This window comes from Musca autumnalis, unplaced genomic scaffold (genome assembly GCF_047663935.1).
Source record: "Musca autumnalis isolate F117 unplaced genomic scaffold, ASM4766393v1 scaffold_2, whole genome shotgun sequence".
Lineage (NCBI taxonomy): Eukaryota > Metazoa > Arthropoda > Insecta > Diptera > Muscidae > Musca > Musca autumnalis.
Genome location: NW_027411755.1, coordinates 100,001,063 through 100,011,397, shown reverse-complemented (window position 1 = coordinate 100,011,397; position 10,335 = coordinate 100,001,063). Strand labels below are relative to the sequence as shown.

At 33.8% G+C, this 10,335-nt stretch overlaps 1 long non-coding RNA gene across 1 annotated transcript; it reads left to right on the top strand.

Annotated features, from left to right (window-relative positions):
* The first annotated feature begins 4,155 nt into the window (after nt 1-4,155).
* Nucleotides 4,156-4,901, top strand: LOC141392986 (uncharacterized). Its single transcript, XR_012409946.1, has 2 exons — nt 4,156-4,454; nt 4,585-4,901. It is a non-coding gene; the product is annotated as an uncharacterized lncRNA (long non-coding RNA).
* Nucleotides 4,902-10,335: the final 5,434 nt, after the last annotated feature.

The following is a 10,335-nucleotide window of genomic DNA, read 5'->3' as shown; positions in this document are numbered from 1 at the left end:
TTACAGCACTACCCTCTCATCGAAATCAATTTAGCAACTCATTTTTTTATATATTTTTTTCATTTCATTGAAAAATGTATATATTATACTTCATTTCTTTATAATTTTGAATATCTTAAGTTTATACTTAATCTATGTTAGTTTTTTCTACATACGTTACACACAAACAGTATAAATGCAGGCAATAATAAGTAAAACGCACTGTAGCTATGGTTGAAGAACAATATTTAGTTGTTTAGTGTAGAATAGTTTTTATTTGTTTTGTACAGTACCAAACAAATATCGTAAAATTCAAAACAGTATAAATATCCACATAACTTTGGGCGATTTATTTAATATTACCTGTTACAATTTTTACGTAACAGCTATTAAAGTAATCTATGTATCAGATTCGTGAATATATTTTCTAACAATTTTATTAATTTTGTATCATTAATTTGATCAAAAATATTTGTTTATGCCTTAAATTAGGCTATGAATAATTATATATGTGGATTTTCAATAATTTATGTTTCTTTATAATGAAATATGAAATGGACATGTAAACATTTATGCAATCAAAGATATAAAAACCACGTGTCTAGTGTTATATAAATGATAGCATATTAGATTATCATTTCATTTAATTAATTCAAGTATTTTTCTTTCATGTCCAGGTAAAATTCTTTTTACACTCATTCTTTTTATTTAATGCCTAAAATTAGGCTTGAAGTGCAGAAGAATGTTTATATGGGCAAATTTAATGAAATTTCAACTTAATTGACTTATTGTATTCTCAATTTTCGGATTTAGGTTAGTCCAATGGATCTTGAACTAAATATCAGGATCTAATTTACAGTTTTTTTACTCAAAAATGCAGTATTTTTTGGATGCGTTTCAATACGATTATTATTGCTTTGTTAAAGTTTTCGGTGGCTTGAGTACTCACTAATTCTTTCCGTCAATGCTGAGATTCCATTAATGGTAAAAGAAATCATCTCGGGATAAGGGTCATCGGGAACCTATGTCAATGTCAATTCAATGTAGTCGTTCCTGGATTATGTTTCATAAATATGACCACAACATCCTATTTAGATATTAATAAATAACATTTTTCAATATCTCTTTATAAGATATGTGCTTATGATTTTTCTGTTGGTGTTAACACCAAAAACTGTGTTCTTACCCGAGATGTATTTGCAATGATATATAACAGATGATACAATTAAGTCAGAATTTCCTCTTTGTGATATTTTCCTTTGTCAATAACTCTTATTTTAATTTCAGTTACTTTTTAAATTGACTGTACTTTTACACCTTAAACTTGTTTTATGACAATTTCGAATTATTCACCTTGACAATTAAATGACGTATGATATGAGTTGCAATCAGGTTGGAATTGAAGGTGACATTCAAAAAAATGTGCTAATAGTGTTCTAGAAATCTAAAAAGGGTTGTCCCAAATCCTTTACAACTCTGTTACTATATGTTTGTAACTTCAGATGTCATTGTGATATTTTTCCAATAGATGGCGCTTTTTTAAAAAGGGGATTTCCTTATCAGATAAATCTGGCGTTTTTTAAGGGGCCGTCACATCATATGTGACTTTATTCTTGGTATGATTAGTTGATTTATTTGGACCGAATGGCAAAAAGTAAAATGATTCGTTAAAAACAGAGGCGATTGTTGTTGACAAATTGTAGAACAATAACAAAAGCCTGTAGTTGATAAAACTTCAAAAAGTGCTATATGATAAAAGAGTCGACGGGAATATGGTAGCGCATTACTCTGTTAAATGCAAGCTGAAGCTTAGACATGTATCCTGCATGAGTGCCCGAATACACCTCTAAACAGTAAACATTAACACAAATTATGAAATTGCTTCATTAAATTCAATCGCAACTGAGTTTGTTTCCTCCGCTCTCCAAGCTGAACTGTTCTTGCTTCATCTGATAAAGGGGTTTTTATATTGTCTACCCATCACTATTTACGATTTTGACACGTACTCCAGCAGCTCTCCATTAGGAAATTTTCTTCTCATGAGTTACCGCAAAAGTTCAGAAACTATTTTTTTATAACAAATTTTTGGATGTACAAACAAACTTATGTACTTGTGTGGACATCTCACAACTGCTAATAAAATGTAACGAACGTTGTGCCTTTTTCAAATGGATGTCATTCGTTGGAACGCACCTGAGTGCGCATAAAATGTAGGGAATGGAGTGCCTTTTTCACTAATTATGAAGATAATAAAAACTAATTATGAAGATAATAACCCATTACGTTCATTGTGTGATATATACAATAACATATATAATACGATACCTTTAACTGAACCATTACATACCTTAAAAAATTAATATTGCATTCATAATGTATAAACAAGCAGGTTGCCAATCCTCTTTAATGTAGTATTAACATTTTTAGTAACTTAGTTTAGTATCTATTGCTCTGTAAACTACTTGTGCCTGTGAAGGGTTCTTCAGCTCAGCATATGTATATCTACAACTCCCTCTGCGGAACAGTAGAACACAGTTAATGAGCAGAAACTATTTTTAATTTATATCTATCACCCTCGTTCATTCTAAAAAATTGAGCTCTGTTTAGCGGCAAACTACATCTCCCTCAGCGGAACCAGTAGTATTCAGCCTAAAGAGCCTTTAATGTAAATACTTATTAATTTCCCTAATTAAATTATGTTGTTGTTCTAGTTTGTAATTAAATTTTTATATCGGCTGATATAATTTGTAGCCGGTAGTTTTATCCCCAACTAACCCGCCATTGACCGGTCCATGGTGTGTACGTGCTCCCTACGTCGGCCGGCAGGGGCGGGTGTGAGCGGCGTGGGAACGAAAAAAAAAAAGACTGTGGACTGAGGTGTCAATGACTTTGGTAGTTGTATAACAACCATGGTACAATAAAAAGGGTAACCTTATGCAATCATATGTTTACAATTTTTTTCTAAACCAAGCTTTGACAACACTTCATTAGCTGTGTCTTTTTACGTGATAATTAGTAATAATTATTACGAATGTTGCAAATTTTGACAGTTGTATAAAGGAAAAGTTGCTGAACAAAATGTTTCAGCAACATTTAGTAAGTAAAAAGACACACCTATTGTCAAAACGGGTTGACAAATTTTGTCTTTGTTATCATGACATACAAATACACACATACATATTTGACCAATCTAAAATTCAAAATCAATAAAATTATAGAAGGAATTTATATTTTTTTCTATACTATCCGAGAAGAAGCTTTAAAGTGAATGGAGGTCTTGTCCGTAATAGTCTTCGAAATTGATTTAAATTTGGGAGAAAATAGGATGTACAAAGGTTGGACCAATGTTAGTTGGTTATCCCCAGTCAGCATTTTTTGAAAATTTTAATCAAATTCGAGTCTTTTTTGATCCGACTGCACGATTAAAAAGCTAGAATATGAGCTCATTTTCTGATCATAAATGACTCCTTTGTCGGTAGGAAAACATAACCTCAGGCGACTCTTCTAAACAAATCACAAATGAGTATTTTTCGAGTCGTATTTCAATCATTTATTGGTGTTTTGTTGATTAATTTCGGACCCTTTTTCGAGTCTTTTTAGAGTCATGTTTATAATCATTTATGAGTCTTTAGGGAGTCATTTATGAGTCTTTTTGTTAGACGAAATAAATTAAAAAAAATTTCTTTTTATTCTTCTTTGTTTCTTTCCTTTGTTTTATAGTCTTTTCTGCTTTGTTATGTCTTTTAATTATCCTTTATGTTGCTTGGTGGTTAGTATACTGCTTCTTCATTTCACTTGGCAAAACCTGTTGTCTTGTGTTTGTCTGTACCTTTAATATTATACGTTACATTTATATCAAAATTTTGTAGAAAGTGTATATGAGAATTTTATTTTTTTATTTACAACCAAATAAAAATAAAACAAAGCAATCAGTTTTTAATCACCTAACTGTTCAAAATATGATCAGAGTATACATAATTATAATCACTTTTCAAACACCTGTATGACCCTTTTTTGATTAAGCATTTTTCAATCTTCCAGATGATCAAAATGTGACAATAAATAACAAAAAATTGTCACATTTTAAACACCTCAATGATTTATTTTTGATTGCTACACATTTGTTGTTGTATTTTAAATTGAACTCTTTTTAATCATTACAGGGAGTCACTTTCGAGTCCCTTTCTGATCACACAAGCGACTTAATCAATTTTTGATCACCAAAAGGACTCTAAAAAGACTCCTCAATGTGATTTTTGACAAAACAGTCTTCTAAATGCTATCTGGGTCGTGCCTACCAGCTAATTTGTTGTCGCCGGAAAATGAATATTACGGCGACAAAATTTGACGGCGTCAGGCGAATATTGCCATACGGAATCGAAAAATTGCATTTGACAACGCGACACGACTTGCCTCGCAATACGGAATCGGCCCATTAATTTGGCCCACGTAAGAGTTTTTGGAGCCTTATGTCAGTAAGCATGGATGTGTCCTCTAAAAACTTTATGTCGTTGTAAAGAGGATTACAAATTATTTTTTTAAGCTCATCAGTCGTTTCAATTAATGCCAGCAAGGGTTCTTAAAGTTTTTATTATATTATTACAGGAAGCATGGACGTTTGCAACACTGTTCGAGACACGTCCATAAACTACATTTGTGGAAGGAAATGACCGACACCCAGCAAAAAGATGTTATTCAAGCATGGGCGCAATTGATTTTTTTACAAGAACGTGACCACCAAAAATCCGAATCTGTTTCATGTCCCTGGCATTTCACTAACCCCGTAGAGCGGCATGCATGCGTTATTGACCTAAAGGGTTGGTAAAGCCTTCATTAGTGTAAAATTTCTGACTTTTCTCAACTCACTCTATTGTAAATCAACATAAAGAAGCCCAAAAATAATAATTGTATATAAATTAAAACCACAAATCTTTTTTTTATAGAAATTATAGAAATTCGAGAGTTATCGTTCGCACCAGCACACAGACGGAACGGGCTAAATCTATTCCAATTTATTTGAAATGTATTTCATTCAAACATACTTTGGGTCTACGACCATTTTTGATCGTATCGAAGTATATATACCCGATCCATAATGCCGGTGAGGTCTTTAATGCAGGTTCTACTTTAAAAATACTTCAATCCACCTCCAAAATAAAGGATTGCCGCCACAAGCTTAAGACGTTTGATTTAAGTCACAATTCAACGAATATAACTTAAGCCTAGAGGCTGAGGGTATGTATAAACAATCCAACTGAAAGTCTTCTGCTTGGACATTCCATCAGAGTCGCCGAAATTTACTGTTAGGACCAGAATATTATCATCTTTATCATTGTAATAAAAAATATGAATTTCAAAATTATCCACATAGTCCCGGTCCACACTAACATGAATTTCATTAAAAAATTTCAAGAAATTAGGTGTTCTTAAACCGAATTCCCCACTACAGCAATTTTATGATTTTACTCTACTATGGACGTCGATCTAGAGACGCATAATTTCATATCAAAATTTCAGTGAGATTACTGTAGTGTGGCCCGGGACATAGAATAACTGTATTTATGACTTAGTCCCGGTCCACACTAGCGTGAATTTCATTAAAAAATGTCATGAAATTAGTCGTTCTTAAATCGAGTTCCCCACTACAGCAATTTTATGATTTTACTCTTCTATGGAAGTCGATCTAGAGACGCATAATTTCATGCAATTTTTTCAATGAAATCACTCTAGTGTGGACCGGGACTTACTACTTCCAAAAAAGTTTGCATCAAATAAATAAATGTAAATAAACAAAAGTTGTTTTTGTTTCTTCATGTCCTGCAGGGTTGGATAGTTTCAATTACTGGTTTAATTACAGACGTTTTTTTAAATGAGGTTACCTTTTATTATTCTACCATGTATAACAACCAAGTCCTACATAAATAAGATTTATGCTTAGCGTCGTTGTCTTGGTAGTACTTATATTTTGCAATATTTACAAGTGAACAAAAACGAAAAATTTAAACATAAGTAAAATTTTCATTTATTTTAAGTGAATTTTTTAATATTATATAAGTTTTTTTGCTGTTTGAGTACCTATACTGGCAAAAATTATTACAAAACAGCAATTTGAAATGCTGGTTAAAAAATGGAAGCTACGTTTGGGTATCTCGTGGAGTCAGACTTTTTGGCGAAACTAAGGTCAACTAAGGTCAAGCTCTACGAAGAGGAAACCGTTAAAGTTTGCCAGGATGTGCCTGGTTGTAAGGTATCTAAGTCAATCTGGCCGGTTATCTCACGGTGTAGAACTTCGTCCCTCCTCTCGCTGTGCAAATCAGAAATCAGAACCGCTGTGGGGGTAATAACCGGTCACTGCGGAATAAGATCCATGACTTGCAAGTGGGATGGCAATAATATTGAGTACTGTAGATTATGTGAGGATGAGGAGGAAACGGAGACAATCGAGCACCTTCTATGTAGATGTCCTAGACTGATGGTCAAAAGACATAGACTATTTGGTGAACATGTGATTGAATATCTTTCCTACTTCGCCTCTATTGACCCCACAGTGTTGGTGGTTTACTGCAAGAGCCTTAAGATGCTCTGGGGCAGGCCAACACAGACCTAAAACCATTAGTAATTAAATCGTAGTTAGCTACTAAACCATCTTCCCTCTTTAAATAACCTGACTTCTCCAATACAGTCACTAATCATTCTAATTATTCTTATTCTTACTCTTCTCTCTTGTCATACCAACTTCCGCTTCCCTTCCTGTCCAACCTTTCCAACCTAATCACTTTCCTCCCACACAGTACATCACATCAACAGACATATATCATCATCCACAGGCACACAGCACCACACAGCTCTATCCACAACAGGCACCACATCACTTGTCCTCCACATCATCAATACCTTCACATGCACTATCATCATCTAAATAGCCACGCATCATCATCTACAGATATATAACATATCTCCTTGTCATCACCTGAATGCACAAATCACCATATAGCCATCAGTTACACATCATCACCATCTAGAAGCACAGCACATCAACAGACTTATATCATCACCCACAGTCACACAGCACCACATAGCTCTATCCACATTAGGCACCACATCACTTGTCTTCCACACCACCATTATCTTCACATCAGTTACATATCATCACCATCTACAACTCAACCAACATCAACACACATAGCCATATCCAGCATCTACAATCAAATAGCCCAAACCACAAATCAATACAACATCTTTCACCTCTACAACACACATAATTTAATAGTTTGGATGATCACAATGGACCTCAAGGTCTCCGAGTGGAGTAGCTGCCAACATGGCAGCTGCGCATCCTGAACCTAACCTAACCTATGGTCAATTTTAAAGATTTATGTAAGGATGTTACGGAGCAATTAAATATACCCAGCAAAATTAATTGGCAGCAGTGCAATGTAGACTAGTTCTTTCAAGGTATGCTTTGATGCAGTTCTAACGAAGTCGTGAAAAGGCACTCCATTGGTTACATTTTATTAGCAGTTGCTTGAGGTTCCTACAAGTACATGTCAGTTTGTACATCCCTACCGGCATCAACTTTTCCAAAAAAAAAGAAAAGAGTGTTAGCATTTCCTAAACTTTGTTATAAAATAAAAAATTTGCGAACATTTTTGCGGTAATTTATGAGAAGAAAATTGTTTAATGGAGTGCTGTTCGAGATCATGTCGAAATCTTATTGAATACAATATAAAAATGATTTTAACATACGAAGCAAGAAGAGAACAGGTTGGATTACATAGAGAACGGAGGAAACAAACACTGTTGCCGAATGTACAAACATATGTACACTTCCGAATGCCGCCCTGAAAACAGCAACAGGGTGCCTACTCGTGACTCCAGTGGACCATCTACATCACGAGGCAAATATTCTTCCAGTATAGCGACACAATCACATGCTTTCGTTGCAGTACCTGCTCAGGTGTTACCGAGAGAGCCATACGGTGAAGCAATTTCATAATCTGTGTTAGTTAAATTAATAAGATTCTTATTATTCTTGTTTTCACAAACAATAAATCATTTTTATTTTTTTTTAACGTTTTATTTATTTATTTATTTACTTGAACACCTGCACAACAAGTTAAAACTTATAATTACAGTACAGGTTTAATTGTATCATGAACTATCCAATTTACTATTTAATAATTATCTTATTTTAATACTATAATATTACAAAGTTAATTTAAAAGCATAAGTGAACATTATTAAATCTATAAATTTTAATTTAACAATATGTAAATATTCCAAAAAAAGAAAAACAATGCTTATTAAAGGATTTATATAAAAAAAAAATTAGGCACGAAAAAGATTGAAAAGTTGTTTTTTAAAAGAAAACGCGTTGCTGATGGTTTGAATTTCGTGGGGAAGAGAGTTCCAAAGACTAATCGAGTTAATGTAGAACTGCCAATCAGATACAGTGAATCGACGAATAAATGGAACTAGTTTTTTGCCTCTGTAGGACCGTGTAAATTGTAATTTCTCAAAGAGATATATTGGTTTCTTCTTAACAATAATTTTATGTAGAAATAATAGAGACTTTATCCGCAGAAGTGTATTGAAACTAACACCATAAAGGGACTGTGCAAGATGAGACACATGTTGATTCTTTTTTAATCCATAGATATAACGAATAATGTTGTTAAATGCAACATTCAGTTTCCTCTGGCTCAATGAGTCACAGCTTGCAAAAAGTTCACATCCATAAAGTAAACTGGGAACCAAGAAAGTTTTTGCCAACAGGATTCGAATTTTAATTGGTGTAAAAGACTGTGTGGCCCATAATACTCGCAGTTTGGCATACGTTTGCCCAGCAGCTAGATCAACGTGGTTTGACCAACTTAATGTGCTATTAAACACCACACCTAAGTTCTTCACACTGGAAACTATGTCAATATTTTGGTTATTAATGACAATGTGGGGGTTTTGTAGAGAAAAGTTTTTATTTTTATGTATAATAAGGCACTTCGATTTCTGGGGGTTAAGCAAAAGCCCATTTGCAGTAGCCCATCTGTGCACACGAGAAAGATCTTCATTAAGATTTGCAATGCTTTCACTAATTTTGTTTACGGAACCACTAATATACACCTGTACATCATCTGCATACATCATGACATTGCTGTGGATTAATTGTAGTGGTAGATCATTGGCGTATAATGAAAATAATAGTGGTCCTAATATTGATCCCTGAGGAACTCCTTTCGGTACTAACAAGGGACTAGATTTTGTGTTTCCTACACACACAGTTTGTAAGCGTTCATTTAGGTAAGACTTAATGAGATTAGTAGCAGTGGAAGTGAACTTAAAAAAAGTATTTAATTTCCTACAGAGGTGTTGGTGATCAACTAAGTCAAACGCCTTAGAATGATCAAGCAGGACTAGAAAGCATACTTTATTCTCATCAATATTTCTTCTTACAGTTTCGGTAACATCGGTTAAAGCACTAATGCAACTGTGATCAGATCGAAAACCGGATTGTCTGTCGGACAGCAATGACTCTCTATTAAGATAAGCTGAAATTTGTTTATGGAGTATTTTCTCGAAAACTTTCGAAATAAAGCAGAGTATTGAGATAGGGCGAAATTCATTATTTGTTTTGGGGATTGGTATTATTTTGGCGTGTTTCCATATAGTGGGATACATGGAAGTAGTCAATATGGTATTGAAGAAGAATGTAAAATGATATAACAAGTATGGCAGTAAAATCCGAATGAATTTTGGGTCAATACCATCAAGGCCAATAGCATTTGACTTCACATGTTTAAAACTGAGCAGAACCTCGTCAGGAGTAACGCACCTGAACTCAAAATTATACCCACTATCTACTCTGGTGCCCGATTCAAATTCAGATCCGTAGTATGTATTATCTGTGTGTAAAATAGGAACATTAATGAAGGTATTATTTAGGATATTTATATCACCTTGGAATTGATCGGTAGAATTTGATTTTCCAATACCAATGTCTTTAATAAGCTTCCATTTACTTTTAGAGTCAATAGCAGCATGGAATTTTGTTGCATAGTATTCAGTTTTTGCAGCTTGTATGCGATAATTGGCTTCTCTTCTTGCAGACCGGAATTCCTCATAAAGCTCTGGCGTCTTAAAACGCTTCCACCTGTTTTACGCTAGATCTCTGTCCTTAATGCATTTCTCAATTGAGGTGTTAAACCAAGGTTTGCCATATTTTTTAATTCTCTTAAGTTTTAGTGGGACTGTCTCATTATAAATCCTTATAATATTTTCTTGGAGAAACCCTAGCTGCTGATCAACAGAATTAAGCGAGTATAACACATTCCAATTAACTTCTTGTATTTTGTTGTTAAT